Genomic DNA, 23,719 nt, shown 5'->3' on the forward strand with positions numbered 1-23,719 from the left:
CCATAACAATATTTTCCTGAATGTGGTCGCTCATTATTGAAATGCTCTAACCAAATATCAAGATCTACATAATTGTAAATCATCAAGATCTGTATAAATCTTTTTCCGCATCGCTGTATCAAAGAATTCTTGTTTCATGGTTTTATTAAAACGCTCATACATACCATTTGTTTGGGGAGAATATGCCTTAGTTATAGTACATTCTATACCTTCTATGCTCAGAAATAACTCAAAAGCATGACGCTCTATATTGCCCTTATATTCTGACCCACGATCTGTAAGAATACGCAGTATTGGTATCCCTTGGCTCTCATACCATGGTAAGACTCGATCATTAAGCATATCAGCAGCAGTAATTGCTGTTTTATCAGTATATAGTTTAGCATCCGCTACCCTAGTATAGCTATCAATAAATACCTGAGAATAAACCTTACCTATACCTTTAAAATTACCTACATAATACGTATCCTGACATCCTAGATAACCCAGATGCTGCGTCTCAATTTCTCCATGTGCTTCTTTTTCATTACGACGCTTCTCTAGTACTTGTAACTGAGCTTCAGTAAGAACAATCCCATCCTGAGCCATCTTTGCTTCTAATGCTTTAAGCCTTTTACTGATATTGTTTAAATCATTACGTAACCAAATTGATCTCACTCCTCCAGGTGATACAAGTATTCCGCTCTTCTTAAGCTCATTTGATACTCTTAGCTGACCATATGCTGGATATTCTATTGCCATATCCATTACTGCCTTCTCTATCGCTGGATCAATTCTATTCGCTATTATTGGCTTTCTTCGACTAATTTCATACAACGCTTCCTCGCCACTAGTTTCATACAGTTCTTTCGTCTTCTTCTAGCGTCTTTAATTGATACTATGCTTGATATTTCATCCTCTCTTTTTAATTTGATTGCTATTCGTTTTGCACTGCAGCCACCTGATTATCACCATAGATTTGGTCATGAAAAAATCCAACCACCAGTTTCATACAGTTCTTTAAATCTGTAATAACTATCTCTACTATATCCCATCGCTTTACACGCTGATGATATACTACCAAGACTCTTAGCTAATTCAAGTAATCCTAATTTTGGCTTTATTATTTTTTGATTTAAGTTCATTGTGACCTTCCATTTTTTTATCTGTATTTTTGATACTTTATTTTTATTAAATGTAAGATCAAATGTCAACTAATACATATAACTATATATTTACTAAACATTCATTACCCTAAAAATTAATAAATAGAACACTAACTTATCTTACAGTTATAGCACTGAACTACTTATATTTCTACAATTTTCTTTAATATATCAACGGTTAGTAATTATACACCCTTTCTGATTGTCAGATAGTTTCTTACAAATCGCTTTAGCTTGGCTTATACTTTGGTAGTTACCTACTAATACTAAATAGAAAAAACTTCCTGTACTAGATTGTATCTTCTTAATATTTACTACCGTATTATTAAGAATTTTTGCATATTTTTTTAAATTCTTTCACCTTCTTGATTTGCTTCTAATTCAGATTTTACTGAGGCTAGTTGAATTTTATAACCACCTTGATTCGACTTATTTAACTGTGTTTCATAAATTTTGCGATGTGATTCAGTAACTTTTATGACATTTAAACCAGCTTTATTATTATACGGTTGAAATATTGGAACAAATTTTTGCTCTATTAAATTCTCTTTTTGCACCAAGTCATTTCTTACTATATTAGGTAAAATTGTTTCTGTTCCTTCTTCATCTTTACTTAGTTTGTGTTTTTCATACTTAGCTTGATCAGTTTCTACTATACTAAATAAAATCGAGTCTATCGAGTCAAGTTCTTAATCACTTTCTGCTAGTTTTTGTTTAGCAATATTTAATGGCTTTTCCGGTTCAGGTTGTAATATTACAGGTTTTTTGGTCTTTATTGTTGTAAAGTCTCATAAATTATATTATTTGCATTTGGTATTACTATCCCACCACTATCTTGTGGTTTAATTTTTGTAGGTGATGGATCTGGGTAAATTATTACTACTTGACCACTATTTCGGCTGTAATTAGTATAAACTAAATATGTAATACCACTAATTATAGAGAGAATAATTAATAAGAGTAAAGTGCGGTTAGTCATCAACTTACAAATTACAATACTTCATTACATTTTATTCATAGGTATTACCCCTATAACATCAAAACCAACTTTTATAATCTTTTGAATAGATTTTGCTAAAGCAAGGCGAGCGGTGGTTAACTCTATATTATCTTCAATTAGAATCCGATAATCACTATTTTCCTTGCCAAAATTCCATAAAGCATGGAATTTTGAAGCTAAATTAATCAGATAAAAAGCTACTCTTTGGGGTTCAAAATATTTTGCCGAAATCTCTAAAAGTTTTGACCATAAAGCAAGAAGTTTAATTATTTCTATTTCCTCTTCGCTGGAAAGCAACGACAAGTCATACTCATTCTCTAAGAATTTACTATATGCTTTTGGCATGGATTCTTTAGATTTTTCCAGTATAGATATTGTCCTAACATGAGCATATTGTACATAAAATACAGGATTGTCTTTTGATTGTTCTTTTACTTTTACTAGGTCGAAGTCAAGAGCAATATCATTCTTACGGGTTAGCATTATAAATCTTATTATATCTTTACCTACCTCATTTGTTACATCTCGTACACTAGTAAAATTACCGCTACGTTTTGACATTTTTATAGCGATACCGTTTTCAACAAAATTTACTAACTGGCATATCTTAACATCAACTTTAACTTTTTCTCCACCAAAAGCTTTAACTATTGCCTCAATTCTTTTTACGTAGCCACAATGATCTGCACCTAGAATATAAACTAGATGATCAAAACCACGATCTATTTTATCCTTAGCATAAGCTAAATCAGAGGCAAAATATGACCAACTACCGTCAGATTTTTCTATTGGTCTATCTTGATTATCACCAAAAGCCGTAGATTTAAACAATTTCTGAGTTCTTGAATCCCAAGATTCATCTATTTTACCTTTAGGAGGGGACAACTGCCCCTCATATATTAGTCCCATTTTAGTAAGCATTTGTACAACTTCATCAATCTTACTACTATCATACAGTGACTTTTCCGAGAAGAATACCTCGTGTTCAATATCTAGCTCCTTTAAATCCTGCTTAATTATAGCTAACATTTCTTCTACTGCAAAATCCTTAACGAGTTTATGACGTTGCCTATCGGTCATTGTTAATAATTTATCACCAAATTTTTCCACCAACTTTTGTCCAATATCTACCAAATATTCTCCAGGATAAAGCCCTTCTGGTATTACGATCTCTTCTTTTGTCAATGCTTGTTTATAACGCAAAATAACTGAACTAGCTAAGTCATCCACTTGAGAGCCGGTATCATTAATGTAATATTCTTTGGTAACAATATAGCCAGTACTATCTAACACTTTGGCTAAAGCATCACCATAAACAGCACCTCTACCATGACCAATATGCATAGGACCAGTTGGATTTGCAGATACATATTCAATATTAACCTTTTGAATATTACCTAAATTAATGTTAAAAAATCCTCCTTATCCAGCAATATATCATTGATAGAGTTATGCCACATATCAGCTTTGATAGTAAAGTTAATAAATCCTGGACCAGCAACTTCTATAGACACGATATATGGAAGAGGCGTTAATAGTTCTTTAAATCTAATAGCTAGTTCCTTAGGTTTAATATTTTGTTTTGCAGCGATAATCATAGCTATATTACTTGAAAGATCACCATTGAGATTATCTTTAGGAATTTCTATAGCCGCCAATTTTAACACATCTTCACTATCGCATATTTGTCTAGCTGCACTAATTATATCTTCACGTAATTTATTAAATATATTCATAAATTAAATATTATTAAAATTGAAGGAATAAAGATCTTGATATTCTTGAATAGCGAAGCGGTCAGTCATACCAGCTATATAATCTGCTACTATATCAGCTTTGGATTTTACATCCCCTAGTACAATTAATTCCTTCCAACTAAATGGTAATAAATCAATATTATCCATATATACCCTAAATAACCCTTGTATAATATTTTGACACTTTAAAGTTATAGAAGTCGGTTTATTATGTTTATATACTTTATTATACAAGAATTGTCTAATTGCCGTTATATGTTCTTTTGTCTCGTCGGTAAAATCAACAATCTGATAATCAAGATTTCGTATATCAGTTGTGTAGTTATTTTCTGTTTTTGTAAGTTATCATTTTGTTTGTAGCAATAGATAGGTAAAAATCACTCATCAATTTACGTATGATTTCATAAATAAGACGAGAAGTTGTTATATCCTTAAACTTGGACTTCATTTCAAAAGCATATTGATCAATAAATTTAATTTCTGCTAGATGATTAAAATCAATAATCTTAGCACCAACACTATCTTCCAAATCATGAGAAATATAACTAATATCATCAGATAATGAAGCAATTTGAGCTTCAGCTGAGGAATAGTGAGCTAAGTCAAGATGATGTTGTAAATCATACTCTATTATATATTTAGGTATGTTATTTATTAAAGGACCATTATGTTTAACAATTCCTTCTAGCACTTCCCATGTCAAATTTAATCCATTATAAGCCGCATATCTTTTCTCTACTTTAGTAAGAATCTTTAATGAATGAGCATTATGGGAAAATCCACCATAATCTTCCATACATTTCTTTAGTGCGATCTCCCCTGCATGACCAAAAGGAGTATGCCCAAGATCATGAGCAAGAGATACGGTCAGCTAAATCAATTGATAAAGGGTTTTAGCAATAGAACCGTAGAAACTTCAATCGAATGAGTAAGGCGATTTCGATAATGATCCCCTTCATGATTAATAAAACCTGGGTTTTATATTGTAAACGTCTGAAAGCCTTTGAATCAATTATACGATCCCGATCTCGTTCAAATTCATTTCTATAAGATATAGGATATTCCTTAAACAATCTCCCCCTACTCTTGGCTGGATTAACTGCATATGAAGCAAGCATATATTAACTCCTATTTAATCTGAATTCGATGTAACAAGTTACATCGAATGATGAAAAAATTTAAAAAGCACTCGTGTCAACCGCTTCAAGAGTGCATTTTTCCTTATAACAAAGCCAGTATAGAATTACCTAGCAAGCTTTTCAAGGTTTTTAAATGAAACTCTTGAAAAATTAGGTTTTTAGGATTATTCTAATGGTCTTTATAATATAAGAACACGTCAATAAAAGTTACCGATAATGCTTTTAAAACAGTAGATGAGCTAATAAAATTAGAAAGTAATCTAAGTTTGGTTCTTAGAGTAGTTGTTGATGGTGGAGGCTGTTCTGGATTTGTTTATAATTACGCTCTAGTTTCAAGCAATGACATAACAAAAGATGACTGTATTATAGAAAAAGATAATATTAAAGTAGTTATCGATGAAATATCTCAGCAGCTTATGGTTGATTGTATAATAGATTTTATCGAAGAATTAGGTAGTTCCTATTTTTAAATTAGAAACCCCCTTGCAAAAAATAAGTGTGGGTGTGGTAATTTATTCTCTGTATAACTGTATATACTCAATTAACCTGAAGAGTTGACAAAAAAATGATTAAAAGTTATAGTCATAGACTGTAAAAAGTAAGTCCTTCTCCTTGACTAACTTACTTGTCCCTAGTTATTATGCAACAAATATAATAGAATTTCCTACTAATAAAATAGCACACTGGTATAGATAACATATATATATATATATATATATATATATATATATATATATATATATATATATATATATATATATATATATATATAAAGGCAATGGATGGTAACAAATACCATGGATATATAATAAGACTTATAATGATAACGGCGAATACCATCATCGCTAATGATAAATATTCGTGTTTTATATTAATATTTTTTGTTGAAAATGTTGGCAACCTACTAGCAAGTAAAAAAGCGATTAGCACAATATACAAACCTATCATAACGGTATGGATATGAACATTAATACCTAAAATACCACTCACTTCAAAATCTATAATCATGGGTACTAGAGCAAGTAAAGCACCGCAAGGTGCAGGTACGCCAGTAGAAAAATATTCTAGTTTCTTATTATGTACCTTATGAAAAATAGCAGTATTAAACCTTGCAAGCCTTAATGCCATGCATACGATAAACACTAATATAGAACCCCATGAAAATACTTTATATTCATATTGCTGAAAAGACCATAAATATATAAGAGCAGCCGGAAATATTCCAAAATTAGCAAAATCACATAATGAATCCAGTTCAGCACCAAACGGACTAGTAGCATTTAGCATTCTTGCTATCCTACCATCAATTCCATCTATTATAGCAGCAACTAAGGTGCAATATACAGCCCTTTCCCATAAACCATCCAACCCAAATTTAATGGCACTAATACCAACCACAAGACCCAATAAAGTGATAAAATTAGGAAGCAATTTTATAAACGGAATTGGTTTTGTTATTTTAACTTTGTGTATTTTAAGCAATTTATACCTATATACCTATATTAAAGCAGAATTATAATATTATCTTTTTTCAAACTTAAGTTCAGATGTAAAATCCTAAAATCAGCAATAATAGTTTCTCCACTAACTGAAGTCTGGCCCTCAGTAACACAAAGTGCAGTTTTAAGTGGCAAATGGACGTCGGCTCTACTACCAAATCGGATGATACCATACCTATCACCAACTCTAACCTTAGTATCTTCTTCTAAATCACATAATATTCTTCTTGCTATTAATCCTGCTATTTGAATAAAAGCAATTTTATGACCACTATTTGTTTCCATTAAAACAGACTGACGTTCGTTATATATACTTGCCTTATCAAGAGAGGCATTGAAAAATTTTCCTGGATTATAATGTAGGGATAAAATCTTTCCATTAGCTGGAATACGATTTACATGAACATTAAAAATATTTAAAAAAAATACTAACTCTAATCTTTCTTGATTACCAAGACCAAGTTATAGAGGAGGAACTGCCTCAGTTATTTTTTGCACTGTTCCGTCTGCTGGACTGACTACTAGATCGTCACTAATAGGAGTAAATCGATTCGGATTCCTAAAAAAATATATACACCAAATCGTTATAACTAATCCTACATATCCAAAACTATTATGAACAGTAGAAAGTAAAAAAGCTACAACTGCAAAGCTTACGATAAATATGTAGCATTCACGATGTATAATCTTCGAAAAATCACTATATTGCTTCATTCTCACTCTCTGATTTTGTTACGTTATCCCATTTACTTAAGGGTAATTTAAAAGTTGGTAGGGATTACAATAGAAACATCAGGCTAGTGCTAACCTGATGTTATATTCTAAACGGGATATAAAGGTCAACCGATGATAGGTTTTGATAAAACTTATCCACAATTTCCCATTGACCGTCTGGTCTACGACAAGCTTTCCCATAAACGTTTTTCTTGCTTACCACCCACAACAGCTACCTGAGTATACTCACGGCAATACTGACCACTATCGTCTTTGAAAGCTTTGCTTGGTGTTACATACCCTTAATTACCACTATCTGGGTTACGCCACTCTACACTCTGATCAATAGGAGCAGCCTCTAATGCTTTCTGCGAACTTAGCTCTAGCAATGTCCTGTCATGTTCATCCATAGTCTGACCAATTTGACCACCGATAAATGCTCCAGCTAAAGCCCCTATACCAGTTGCTGCAAGTCGCCCTGTGCCTTTACCAAATTTCGATCCTAAAAGTCCACCAGCTACACCACCAATTAATGTTCCACCACCTTGTTTATTCGTACCGGTACAGCCGTGTAACATTGTTGCTGCTAAAATAATTGCTATAATTTTGCATGTTAAATTAATAAAAACCATATGTTTAAGAGTTACGTTATTTGACACACCCTAGGGTTAGTATATACTATACACTAATGTATACTAACACTAATACATTTTATACTATTTTTAAAATTTTATATGACTAATTCAGAACATCAAATTTTAATCAAGTCCTCATCTTATTTGTCTTTTAGTATAGCTGTATTCATTTTATTTATTTTTACTCAATTAAATATCGTTCCTTATGTTTATCATATTCACGTTGTACTTTACGGTTAGATTTTGGTGGTATAACAATCTCACACCCCTTATTTTCTAAACTTTCTACAAATGCACTACTATCGTATCCTTTATCGGCTTTCACAGTCGTATTCTGAACATCTTGAGTAAGATTTCCCCCTTGAGTTATATCATTTCTTTGCCCAGCAGTTAGTATAAACTTTAATGGATTACCAAGGGCATCAACAAGGGCATGAATTTTAGTACTAAAACCACCTCTGCTTCTACCTAAAGCCGATTCTTCTTGATTACCTTTGATATATCCAGATGAGCAAGCATATGCTCTCACAATAGTTGCATCAATCATAATTGATTCCATATCTGCATCTACTTTAACATAATCCATTAAATCCTCCTATATACCTTTGTCAACCCAACTCCTAAATCTGCGATAAATACTGTACCAACAACCATAATCATCAGGTAGAAGACGCTTTTGGCAACCTGTTCTAACAATAAACCATATTGCTTTAATAAAATGTCTCATTTTTTCTTCATTCTTGTTGTGTATACCATTTCTTTCCTTAAAAAATTATAAAATTACTTCCCATGCTTGTTGTATGTAATACTTCATATAGGTAGTTCCTTTTTTTGATAACTAGAAACTACCATTTCTTCTTACTATGGCAACTTTTTATTCCTCTTGCCTAACTATAATTTTTGTCAACATAACCTAGCATTTCTTGATTTTGATCTTCGTCTACCAATCCTTCATTTACGAGCAGTATAATCTAACCTGAATTCGATGTAACTTGTTACATCGAATTCAGTATTATATATAGAAACAATAAGGTTTGAAGCGGCTGCCCACCTGAAGTATCGATATAAGAATTAATAATTCTTATATCGAACTGGGGGTAAACTATTAATTATTTTTCGCCATTTGCTGCTTATTAATAGTCATATAAAACACTAATATCTTGCTAATTGAAATGATCAGAATGAATAATGGTAGTTGTATCAATGATCCATCATGCATATGCCCTATTAATCCTGTAAAGCTTGCAACAATTACATAATACATAAAACCAAAAAGTGAAGATGCCGTGCCAGCAAATTTACCATAATCTTCCAAAGCTTAAGTAGTTTGGAACTATCATTTTCTTACCTGTCATAATAATACCTAGCCATAATAAAGTTTGTAATAAAGAACCTGTCACATTATCTTTATTAATTAACCTCAGTTTGATGCAAGAGGAAGGTTGAGATTGTTTAATTTTCCAAAAGCTACAGAAGTTTTATTAGGTTTGAAAAGATAGGCAAGTAGCCCAGCTAATACATTATTTTGAAAATTCATAATAGATCTATGCCTTGTATGGTCTATATGAAAAAGGTTTTTCAATTGATCATTAATGGTTTCAATAATGTGCCTTTTATTTAAAAACTGCTTTTTAATAGGAGCTATTATTCTTGCTTTCATATTACTTTTAATTTTTGTTATTAGTTCTAAACCTTGATTAGCAAGAGATTGAGTGAGTTTTTTACTGATATAACCACGATCACCAAAAAGCCATCCTTGTAATTTATCTACTAAATTTTCAACCACTGCTCTGTCATCGACATTTCCGGAAGTTAAAGAAAAACTCATAATCTCTCCGCAATTGTTAATGACAATAAGAATAAGAAAAGAATAAGAAATATTTTATTCCAAACTTTGTACAAATTTACAATAAATGAAATGGTGGAAATACTAGCCATCTGAACAAGTAGCGATGGCTAGTGCAAAGAAAACTTAACTAAGTGTTTTACACTGACAGTCAGTCTACAGTCTTGTGTACCTGGTCGACACCACAGCACTCGGTATCTATGCTTGAAAAAAATAACTCTTTGTACAAAAATAATATATACTTTAAAAACATAATAAACGTAAAATTAAATTAAAGTATTACACCACAGAATTGTTTCATCAACCACTTCTAAATGAAAAAAGATACTTTATTTTACATACAAATTAAAGTGTGGAAAATAACTCAATCTAATGATACCTGTTTCTATCTATTCTATATCTATCTATTCTACCGGTTTTTAATTGCAGCTTACGATAAAATCGTAAATAAATAACTTACGTCATCTTTAGTCAGTAACCATTTTCTAACTTTAGCCAAAAATTGTTTGCAGTTTTTATTGTTTATCTTAACTAAATTGCTTTTGCTTAAATTTTGGGGCCCAAAAAATGAAACTCTTTTAAAAATCGATTTTTTTTACTTTAGGATGAGTGTAGAGCCCGCGAGCCACACTTCTACTATTGTTATAGGCTCTGTCGATGCCATAATTTCCACTTCTATTAAAAAATATTTTTAAGACTTTGTAGATAAATAAATGACTAAAGGGAAGAATCTTTAAGTGGTTGTATAATGGAGGAGCAGAGGCACGTTTTGGTTGGAAGGTAATTATACGCACAAAATAATTTTGCGTTACTATTAATGGATTAATGGACACTTTGTCTGTCCCTCCCCAGTTTCAATTCCATAGTTTAGTCTTGACTCTATAAGTGAAAAATAAAGGGTCCGCATAAGATTTAAATTTACAATATTTCTTAAAAAATAAAATTTTCTTATGTGTTTCCTTAATTTTATCTGTAATTGTGAAGTATGAGTTTTCCATGAAAGTTTATCGTCTATGTAAACACCAAGATATTGTAATTGATTAACTTGCTCAATTTTAACACAATCGCAAGGTTGGATGCACTCATTAACGACGTGAAAATGTAAATCCGTGTCAAAAGAAAACCCTCTAAGGTCAAAATTCACAATTTTGGTCTTGGAAACGTTAATTACCATTTTATTATTGTTGCACAAATTTCGAAGTGATTTGAGATCCTCAGTTATTTGTGTCCAAATGGGAGCCCAATGTTTATTTGTGTAACGAAGTGAGACGTCGTCAGCAAAACCACTGATTTTTCCGTACATTGGGATATTTAATAGGCTGTTTATAAACACTAAGAATAAAGAGGCAGAGAGCACGGACCCCTGAGGTACGCCTTTTGTTATTATTTTTGGTGGACTTAAATTTTGCTGAATACGTACTTGCTGTGAGCGGCCAAATAGGTAGCTTCTGAACCACATCAAGGGAATGCCTCTTATCCCAGGTAATTCTAATTTTCCAAGTAAAATTTCGTGAATATGTAGCTTACTGCCAAAGAACCACCCAGTGGAAGTCTTACCTCTTTTTGCTATATTGCTTATGTCTATTAATTCTTAAATTATGGCAAGCAGGAAGTTTAGTAGAGTCGATATAATATTGACCAGTTTGTTTTCCTAATAGGCTTTTTAGCAGTAATACCATGGGCATGAAGCTCATTGGCATTAACTGAATAAAACGACTATAGCTTACAAGTTTTTTAAATTCCTTTCTATAACTTTGGCATTGGCAGCATAAATAAAAATCTTTAAAGGTACGGTAGTGACTCAAGTGAAACGTTACTATAATAGTAATACTCTCTGAGAGTCCTATACTACAGACCGCTTTACGCTTACGGTTAGGATTTGGTAATATATATTTATTTCGCTCCGTATCAAAATGCTTGCAAAAATCATCAATTAAGCAGAAAATCTGCATAAGAGTGATCATAATATATTATCCAATTTTGTTGTTATTATTAGAGAACTTTATAATCCCTCCCTTATTAATTTTCAAATATTCTTTCTTACGCCAAACTCAGGTTAATTAAATTAAAATAGCTAGATAAAAAGAATAGTAGAGATTCTAAACACATAAATTTAATAGCTGTAAAGGTAATATTATCAGAAGTTCTTTGTAGTTTATGCATCTTTTTGGATATAAGTCCACCTAAAGCTAAGGGAATACATATAAAGAATGTTATCATACCAAAAGATGAAGTTGAAATATTTAGTCCTGAGATAAAATAAAAAGGTGCTTCAGTAAAATAACCAAATAGCATACCATTTACTGCTCCAATTAAAAATGCTAAACCGAGCAATCTTGGATCATTTTAGCAAAACGTTCTCTCTAAAGTGGAATAAGCAAACGTTCAGTTCTTAAGATTTAGTTAGGTTAGTTTCTGGAAGTCTAACTGATATTAACACCATGATAAATATTGCAATCACTATCAGAACAAGAAATACCGCCGATCAATGATAAAATTTTATAACAAAACCACCTATAACTGGTCCTATAGCAGGAGAAAACGCCGTGGCAATAGCTATTATCGTTGAGAACATTTCACCACGCTCTGCTGGTGTTACTACATCTCTTGCTATAGCAATGCCTAATACTGAGCCAACACTAGCTCCAAAAGCTTGTATAAATCTTGCAGCAAATTACATATTAATATTATCTGCTAGATAACAAATGAAGCATGATAAAGCATAAATAAAAAATCCTGTTAGTACGCAAGGCTTACGCCCATAACAATCAGATAAATTACCTCATATTAAAACACCAATAGCAAAACCGAACAAATAAATAGTAAGTGTGTATTCAGCTAAATTAGCACTAATTGCTAAATCCTTGGCTAAAGCAGGAAGTGAGGGAGTATAAATAGTCTCACTTAATACCGGTATGGTAACCATTAATATAATAATATATAGTAGTACGACTATGATATTCTCAATTTTATCTAGTTTCATTAATAACTTCCATTGGTTGCAGATATTGTCCTTTATATACTCTAGCATGCTAACCATTCATTTCCAAATCCAATTTTCCAAATCATTTAAGTATATCCTGTCTATTCCAGTGATCTGACTTTTTTTTAAATTCCTTCATTAAATTCTCAGAAATTTCTGCTCAAAAACCACTATATATTTCAGAAAGGTAAAAACAAGATTTACTGTTAAAGAAACGCCCACCATTCTCAACTCCTCCCTGTTTTGGGTCGTTTGCTGCATAAAATAATCTACCTATCCTAGCAAAAGATATTGCAGCAGCACACATTGTACATGGTTCTAAAGTAACATACATATCACAGTCTGATTGATTCTTACTAGATAGAATTTGACAAGATTGATTTATCACGACAATTTCAGCATGGAGTAACGGATTCTTTGTTTGTTCAACAATATTATGAGCCTTTGAAATAACTTTGTTACTTATTCTATTAACTATAATAGCACCTACCGGAATTTCCTTTTCATTAAAAGCAAATTGTGCTTGTTTTAAAGTCTCCTCCATGAAGTAATTGTTAAATTTGGTTGATGTTTTCACGGTAATTCACTTTTTCCTCATAACCATATGGATCTAGGTGAATAATTATTTCTGCAACTTGAAACTCTAATAACAATGCAATATAAATTTTATCACTAATATAATGAGAACTATACAATGACATATCTCCGTCCATTTATATGTGACATTGTATAAACGGCTTACTTGCAGCATATCTAGTCTTCATTTCGTGTATACCCTTTACTTCTTTAAATCTAGTAATGATTGAGAGAATTTTTTTTCTATCTTCTTCAAGCATATCTTCATCAATAAGATTTTTAAAAGCTTTTCTGAATAAAGCATAAGAGGCATATATTATATATATTACAATACCAATGCCAAATAATGAATCTATGAACCAAAAACGAGTACTTAATTTTATAGAAACAATTACACCAACATTTGTTAGTAAATCTGTAAAATAATGTAATTTATCTACTTTAATTATTTCAGAACTAGGTTTTTTTTATCACATAAGTTTGATAAGCCACCAAAATAACAGTTAGGATAACGCACAAACATAGTATATTAATGCCAGATTTTATATTGCTTGGAACTGATCCATCAACAAGAGACCTTAAAGAAGAAAAACCCATAAATAAACCCGAAACAACAAAGAATACTGCTTGTGAAAAAATTGCTAAATCTTGGATTTTTTCATGACCAAATCTATGGTGATAATCAGGTGGCTGCAGTGCAAAACGAATAGCAATCAAATTAAAAAGAGAGGATGAAATATCAAGCATAGTATCAATTAAAGACGCTAGAAGAAGACGAAAGAACTGTATGAAACTAGTGGCGAAGAAGCGTTGTATGAAATTAGTCGAAGAAAGCCAATAATAGCGAATAGAATTGATCCAGCGATAGAGAAGGCAGTAATGGATATGGCAATAGAATATCCAGCATATGGTCAGCTAAGAGTATCAAATGAGCTTAAGAAGAGCGGAATACTTGTATCACCTGGAGGAGTGAGATCAATTTGGTTACGTAATGATTTAAACAATATCAGTAAAAGGCTTAAAGCATTAGAAGCAAAGATGGCTCAGGATGGGATTGTTCTTACTGAAGCTCAGTTACAAGTACTAGAGAAGCGTCGTAATGAAAAAGAAGCACATGGAGAAATTGAGACGCAGCATCTGGGTTATCTAGGATGTCAGGATACGTATTATGTAGGTAATTTTAAAGGTATAGGTAAGGTTTATTCTCAGGTATTTATTGATAGCTATACTAGGGTAGCGGATGCTAAACTATATACTGATAAAACAGCAATTACTGCTGCTGATATGCTTAATGATCGAGTCTTACCATGGTATGAGAGCCAAGGGATACCAATACTGCGTATTCTTACAGATCGTGGGTCAGAATATAAGGGCAATATAGAGCATCATGCTTTTGAGTTATTTCTGAGCATAGAAGGTATAGAATGTACTACAACTAAGGCATATTCTCCCCAAACAATTGGTATGTGTGAACGTTTTAATAAAACCATGAAACAAGAATTCTTTGATACAGCGATGCGGAAAAAGATTTATACAGATCTTGATGATTTACAATTATGTAGATCTTGATATTTGGTTACAGCATTTCAATAATGAGCGACCACATTCAGGAAAATATTGTTATGGCAAAACTCCTATGCAAACTTTTCAAGATAGTAAGAAATTAGCTATTGAAAAAAAATAACGAGATCTTGTATCTTGAATACTCCTCTGACAGTCAAAATTTATCACACAATCAGGTGCAAAATTTATAGTGTCTGTAAGATCAAATCTTGACTTCTACAACGTACGTGAGGAGCGAAGGCGAGTTTCGACGACAAAATCACCAACTATTTTGACTTATGCAGAAAGTCTTTTAATAAATTATTCACTAAGTTAGGATTGGCCTTGCCTTCAGTTTTTTCATTACTTGTCCTACAAAAAAGCCAAATAACTTATCCTTACCGCTTTTATAAGCAGCAACAGAATCAGGATTTTCCCACAATATTTCGTCAATTATAGCAGATAGTATAGCACTATCTGACATTTGCACTAAGCCCTTTTCTTTAATAATTTTTTCCGGTTGCTCGCCAGTTTCAAATATAGTTTCAAAAACTACTTTGGCAATTTTCCCTGAAATCACCCCATCTTCTATTAACTTCACCATTCTGGCAAGCATTTTTGGGGTAATCTTACACTCATTTAAGCTAATGGCAATTTCATTAAGTTGACCAAACAACTCACTACTGATCCAATTAGAAAGTATCTTAGGATTGCATAAGGTCACTGCTGCTTCGAAATAATATGCTATCTGTTCATCACCAGCAAGAACCTCAGCGTCATATGTGTTTAAACTATACTCTGCAATATATCTCTTAATTTTTGCATCCGGAAGTTCCGGTAGCTCCCGAGCTAATTGCTCTATCAGCTCCTCAGATAAAACTATTGGTAATAGATCTGGATCAGGAAAATATCTACAGTCATGAGATTCTTCTTTTAAACGCATTGTTCTAGTTTCACCAATATCAGCATCAAATAATCTAGTCTCCTGTATTATTGTCTGACCATTTTCGATTAAATTCACTTGCCTATTTGCTTCAAACTCTATTGCCCGCATAATATTACGAATCGAATTTATGTTTTTGATCTCACACCTTGTTCCGAGTGGATTACCAGGAAGCCTAACTGAAATATTAGCATCGCAACGTAATGATCCTTATATATTATACCCTAAATAACCCTTGTATAATATTTTGACACTTTAAAGTTATAGAAGTCAGTTTATTATGTTTATATACTTTATTATACAAGAATTGTCTAATTGCCGTTACATGTTCTTTTGTCTCGTCAGTAAAATCAACAATCTGATAATCAAGATTTCGTAACAAAGCCCTGAGTTTAGGAACAAATTCAGCTGTTTCCTCCGGTGAGCTAAGGTCTGGTTCAGTAACAATTTCCATTAATCCTACACCAGCCCGGTTTAAATCAATGAAACTATAATACGGAGTTTGATCATGGATAGATTTGCCCGCATCCTGTTCTAAATGCAAACGATTAATTCTGATTGTCTTGGTTATTCCCTGCTGAGTTACTGTGTCTAAATAACCAGCTTGTACAACTGGATGATAGAATTGCGAGATTTGATATCCTTGCGGTAAGTCGGGGTAAAAGTAATTTTTACGATCAAATCTTGAATTAAGATTGATTTTTGCCTTAAGTCCGAGACCGGTCTTAATTGCTTGATGGACATAATATTCATTTAATACTGGTAACATTCCAGGCATTGCTGCATCAATTAAAGATACTTTAGAATTAGGAGGAGCAGCAAATTCGGCGGAACTAGCAGAGAAAAGCTTGGATTCTGAAGAAATTTGGGCATGTACCTCTACGCCTATAACTTATTCCCATTTACCTGTATTACCAACAATATAAGCCATTTAAAATCCTTTAGTTTACTATTATAATATGAAAAACTTTTAAGATTAAATCTTTATCATATTTTCGATAAAAATTGTAGTTTTTTATAAATCTTTATTTTTTACATCTTTTTTTGTGAGGTGATCCTTATATTACTTGCAAATTTTTATAATAATGTAGATTCTTTCAATATTGGTGTACAAGCGTTTGAATAACTATAATTTTATGTCAAGCGTGGTTCTGAAATTGTCCACTACGGCAAGCCATTTTAGAAATTAAAAATTATAATTTAGTTAAGTTGTAATGAGCAAAGAAGAGCTAGTTAATTTTGAAGGCGTTGTCCTAGAGCTTTTGCCTAACGCAACTTTTAGAGTGAAATTGGAAAATGGTCATTTTATTATCGCCCATACTTCTGGTAGGATGCGTAAGAATCGTATTAGGATACTTGTCGGAGATAAAATCACAGTGGAAATGACGCCTTATGATCTAACAAAAGGTCGTGTTATCCACCGTCATTAGAGTCTTTCATATTTTATGTCAAATATAGAATCCAATTTTTTTTTAAACAACAGAATATACCTATAGTTCTAGCCTCACAATCACCTGCAAGGCTTGAATTACTAAAAAGAATAAAGGTATTTCCTACACAAGTTATTCCTGCTAATATAAATGAAACAGAGTACTTGCGAGAGTTACCAAACCAATTGGTAACAAGATTAGCACAGGAAAAAGCCGAGGTTGCTGCCAAAATAATAAGTGGTGAAGCCATAATTATAGCAGCTGATACTGTTGTGGTTCACGGTAGAAACAGACCTAGATGAAGGAATAAACAAAGCAGGCGGCTGCGGAATTCATGGGTATGCCGAAGCCTTTGTTCCTAGCATATATGGATATATGGTTGGACCTAACCTAACCTAACCTAACCTAACCTAACCTAACCTTTTTTTTTTTTTTTTTTTTTTATATATGGATCTTACTCAAATATTATGGGATTACCACTACTGGAAACCATGCATATGCTTACTTCTTTAGGCTTTAATAATATACCTCTTAAATAACCTGAATTCGATATAATATACTGAAATGATTTGAAGAAACTGAGGAAAAGCTGAGTTTAAACTTTATCAAGCCAATCAGAAAAACAACTAGCTTAGTCAAAAATTGGAAAATTAAAATATTGTTAAAACCTAAATTAAGTACTATAATATGTAGAAGTCAAGATTTGATCTTACAGACACTATAAATTTTTCACCTGATTGTCTGATAAATTTTGACTGTCAGAGGAGTATTCAAGATAGAAGATCTCATTATTTTTTTAAATAGCTAATTTCTTACTATCTTGAAAAGTTTGCATAGGAGTTTTGCCATAACAATATTTTCCTGAATGTGGTCGCTCATTATTGAAATGCTGTAACCAAATATCAAGATCTACATAATTGTAAATCATCAAGATCTGTATAAATCTTTTTCCGCATCGCTGTATCAAAGAATTCTTGTTTCATGGTTTTATTAAAACGTTCACACATACCAATTGTTTGGGGAGAATATGCCTTAGTTGTAGTACATTCTATACCTTCTATGCTCAGAAATAACTCAAAAGCATGATGCTCTATATTGCCCTTATATTCTGACCCACGATCTGTAAGAATACGCAGTATTGGTATCCCTTGGCTCTCATACCATGGTAAGACTCGATCATTAAGCATATCAGCAGCAGTAATTGCTGTTTTATCAGTATATAGTTTAGCATCCGCTACCCTAGGTTCTGTTGACAAAAATTTTAACGTAACCATATTAAAGTTCCAACGAAATTTAGAAAAGCTAAAAAGGTGTCTGGAGCCTTATCAAATCTAGAAAATATACGCCTAAAATGTTTGATTTTACCAAATAAGCACTCAATTAAATATCGTTCCTTATACGTATGTTTATCATATTCACGTTGTACTTTACGGTTAGATTTTGGTGGTATAACAATCTCACACCCCTTATTTTCTAAACTTTCTACAAATGCACTACTATCGTATCCTTTATCGGCTATCACAGTCGTATTCTGAACATCTTGAGTAAGATTTCCCCCTTGAGTTATATCATTTCTTTGCCCAGCAGTTAGTATAAACTTTAATGGATTACCAAGGGCATCAACAAGGGCTTGAATTCTAGTACTAAAACCACTCTGCTTCTACCTAAAGCCGCTTCTTCTTGATTACCTTTGATATATCCAGATGAGCAAGCATGTGCTCTCACAATAGTTGCATCAATCATAATTGATTCCATATCTGCATCTACTTTAACATAATCCATTAAATCCTCCTATATACATTTGTCAACCCATCTCTTAAATCAGCGATAAGTAATGTACCAACAACCATAATCATCAGGTAGAAGACGCTATTGGCAACCTGTTCTAACAATAAACCATATTGCTTCAATAAAATGTCTCATTTTTTCTTCATTCTTGTTGTTTATACCATTTATTCTTGGCAATATATTAATTAATCACTTATACATTAAGCTGTGAAAAACTGTAACAAATAAGAGCTTCAGTATCTTCTGTTCAACAGAAAAAAGCACGTTGATGTAGCCGATAAATAATTGCGAACCCCTCTACACTGAGCAGTAAGGCAAAAGTTAGAACAAGGTATGACTCTCCTGTTTGAAAGAGGTGGTCAAATTATGTACCTGATGAAAGACAACAGACACCTATGCACTAAAGCTGCAGGATTCATGTTAAAGATGTAATAATCGCTCATTTAGAAAAAGGAGCTAAGTACCCTAGTTGAAGTTGAAGTACTGATAGCTAGAGGATCTGACTTAAACACTAAAATTATTAGAGTACTATGTGAGACAAAGAAAGAGGAAACTGAGAAGAAAAATTATAATTACAGGATCAGCTCTGAAGTTCATTGAAATTTATGTAGCCATAAGGTTATCAAATTTTGTTCTGTTCTTGTCAGGCTCAGTCCTCTTATTTCTATTGGTTTTCCGGTTCTGTTTATCCTGATTGATAGTAAATGATGAGTAAATAACTAATTTCAGTGGGATAAGTAGTGAACTATTGTTTCATTAGACCTAACACTGTGGGTTTCTGTAACTTCAGGATAGAAAAAATTCATTAGCTATGTCACATGGAAATACTGTAAGAACGACCACAAAGAATCAAAGGGGAAGAGGTCGAGGGGGACAAGGAAATCAGCAGAACAGGAATGCCAATACCAGAAGTAGTCCACATCCTAATGTTTCTTTTCAGATTATTGGAAAGAGGTGTTCAATTTATGTACCTGATGAAGGACAACATACACCTATGGAATGAAGCTGCAGGATTAATAGTAAAGATTAGATAAGCATTAGTTTAGAAAAAGGAGCTAGGATAAATTAAATGAATAGTTACTGTAACCAATTTTCATTTGTCATTTAGAAGGTGTGTGAAAGTAACTGATAGCTAAAGAAGCTGACTTTAACACCAAAATGATTAGAGTACCATGTAAGGCAAAGAAGGAGGAAACTGAGAACAAAATTATAATTACAGGACCAGCGCTGAAAGTTTATCGGCGAATTTATGTAGCCATGAAGTTTATAAAATTTGTTGCTATATATTATTTTTTTCATACATGGCAATATATTAATTCATCACTTATACATAAATCTGTTAAAAACTGCGACATAGCAGATCTTCAGTATCTACTTGACAACAGAAAAGAGTACATTAATGTAGATAAATAAATGCGAACCCCGCTACACTGAGCTGTAAGGGAAAAAGTTTTGAATAAGGCATGACTCTCCTGTTGGAGAGAAGTGCTCAAGTTATGTACCTGATGAAGGCCAACAGACACTAATCCATCGAAGCTGCAGGATTAATAGTTAAGATATGATAAGCGCTCGTTTAGAAAAAGGAGCTAAGATCAATTGAACGAATAGTGACTGTATAACCAATTTGTATTTGTCATTTGGGAAGGTGTTGGAAGTACTGATAGCTAGAGGAGCTGAATTGTACACCAAAATTGATTAGGGACCTCATGAGACAAAGAAAGAGGAAACGGAGAACAAAATTATAATTACAAGATCAGCGCTGAAGTTCATCGAATTTATGTACCCAGAAGGTTATCAAATTTGTTGCTATATATTATTTTTTTCATACGTGAAAATATATTAAATCATCACTTGTACATAAAGTTGTGAAAACATGCAACATAGCAGATCTTCAGTATCAACTGGACAACAGAAAAGAGTACGTTAATGTATCTAATAAAGAAATGCGAACCCCTCTACCCTGAGCTGTAAGGGAAAAGTTAGAACAAGGCATTTAGAAAAAGGAGCTAAGTTAACCTAGTTGAAGTTGAAGTACTGATAGCTAGAGGATCTAACTTAAACACCAAAATGATTAGAGTACTATGTGAGACAAAGAAAGAGGAAACTAAGAAGAAGATTATAATTACAGGATCAGCGCTGAAGTCAATTGAATTTATGCAGCCAGAAGGTTATCAAATTTTTGTTCTGTTTCTTGTCTGGCTAAGTTCTCTTATCTCTACTTGTTTGCCGGTTCTGTTTATCCTGATTGATAGTAAATGATGAGTAAATAACTAATTTCAGTGGGATAAATAGTGAACTACTGCTTCATTAGACCTAACACTGTGGTTTTTTGTAACTTCAGGATAGAAAATTCATTAGCTATGTCTCATGCAAATACTGTAAGAACGACCAGAAAGAATGAAAGGGGAAGAGGTCGAGGGGGACAAGGAAATCAGCAGAACAGGAATGCCAATATACCAGAAGTAGTCCACAGCCTAATGTCTCTTTTCAGGATTGTTGGAAAGAGGTGTTCATATTATGTACCTGCTGAAGGACAACAGACACCTATGCAATGAAGCTGCAGGATTCATAGTAAAGATATGATAAGCACTCGTTTAGAAAAAGGAGCTAGGATAAATTAAATGAATAGTGACTGTAAGCAATTTTAATTTGTCATGTAGAAGGTGTGAAAGTACTGATAGCTAGAGAAGCTGACTTTAACACCAAAATGATTAGAGACCTCATGAGACAAAGGAAGAGGAAACTGAGAACAAAATTATAATTACAGGATCAGCGCTGAAGTTTATCGAATTTATGTACCCAGAAGTTTATCATATTTGTTTGCAAATATATTACTTTTTTCATACCTGGCAATATATTAAATCATCACTTATACATAAAGTTGTGAAAACTGCAACATAGAAGATCTTCAGTATCTACTGGACAACAAAAAAGAGTACGTTAATGTATGTAAGAAATAAATGCGAACCCCTCTACATTGAGCTGTAAGGGAAAAGTTAGAACAAGGTATGACTCTCCTGTTCGAAAGAGGTGGTCAAATTATGTACCTGATGAAAGAAGGACAACAGACACCTATGCACCGAAGCTACAGGATTAATAGTAAAGATATAATAAGCGCTCATTTAGAAAAAGGAGCTAAGTACCCTAGTTGAAGTTGAAGTACTGATAGCTAGAGGATCTGACATAAAAACCAAAATGATTAGAGTACCATGTGAGACAAAGAAACAGGAAACTGAGAAGAAAATTATAATTACAGGATCAGCTCTGAAGTTCATTGAATTTATGTAGCCAGAAATTTATCAAATTTGTTGTTTATTGCGATATATAATTTTATTGTTTTCATATATCGCAATATATTAATTCATCCCTTATACATAAAGCTGTGAAAAACTGCAACATAGAAGATCTTCAGTACCTACTGAACAACAGAAAAGAGTACGTTGATGTAGCCGATAAATAAATGCTTACCCCTCTACACTGAGCTGTAAGGGAAAAGTACGAAAAAGGCATGACTCTCATGTTGGAAAGAAGTGCTCAAGTTATGTACCTGATAAAGGACAACAGACACTAATGCACCGAAGCTCCAAGATTAATATAAAGATATAATAAGCGCTCGTTTAGAAAAAGGAGCTAAGATAAATTGAACAAATAGTGGCTGTATGACCGATTTTCATTTGTCATTTGGAAGGTGTTTGAAGTACTGATAGCTAGAGGAGCTGACTTAAACACCAAAATGATCTAAGACCATGTGAGACAAAGAAAGAGGAAACTGTGAAGAAAATTATAATTACAGGATCAGCACTGTAAGGTTTTTAAGTTTGGTTTAGTTTAAGATTAAGGTTGTGACATATTATGAGCAAGGGTTGCTGTGAGAGGATTTAATAATAGGTTACATTGGCAGTACAATACCCTCAAATGAACCAACACATATTTTATTTTGTGACAACATCTCATTAAATTGGTTAAAATTTTTAATAACAATTGATTGGGTCAACCGATGTATTAAGCACAAATTTTAATACCTTAATACTTTGAAGACATATTTAATATTAAATTACTCATTACAATTTATTTTAAATTTAATTCATTATAACATTTACTAGTAATTTTGTAGTGTTGCAATAATTATGAGTTCATGGACTAACGTGAGAAACTTTCTTTTAAATAGCTAAACATTTACATGAATTTACATTTAGAAATTGTAAACATTTAAATAGATATGGAATTGAAAATGATTAATGAACCCTAAAATATACTAAGTTCTTAAAATTACTTACATTTTATTCCACTTCACACTTATTACGCCTAGAGATATTTTTCCGCACACGAACACCAAACTAGCACTCCCGAACCTCGCTTTTCGACTTCCCGTCCTCGACTTCCTCCTCTCTTCCTTGTTCTTCAGTTTTGATGTTGTTCTCCCGCCAGCTCTCCAATGGCCACGCCTATGCCAAATCTCTCCATCATAATTGGTGAGTACCAATTTTTCATATCAGCATGGCTGCTCCTTACATCGTCGCACGGTTTTTTTTTATATATATAAGCATTTCCGCTGCTTAAGCAAGCATTTCCTGTTTGTTCACCATCGGCGTCTGGGCGGATGTGCGTATCCACTTACATCCGGAGGATGTTTGTCTCGAATTGTAATACAAGACTTCCTTTCCAGCAACTATCTGTACATCGATTCTATGAATTTTATTTTACTAATAATTACATATGTCT

This window comes from Homalodisca vitripennis, chromosome X (genome assembly GCF_021130785.1).
Source record: "Homalodisca vitripennis isolate AUS2020 chromosome X, UT_GWSS_2.1, whole genome shotgun sequence".
NCBI lineage: Eukaryota > Metazoa > Arthropoda > Insecta > Hemiptera > Cicadellidae > Homalodisca > Homalodisca vitripennis.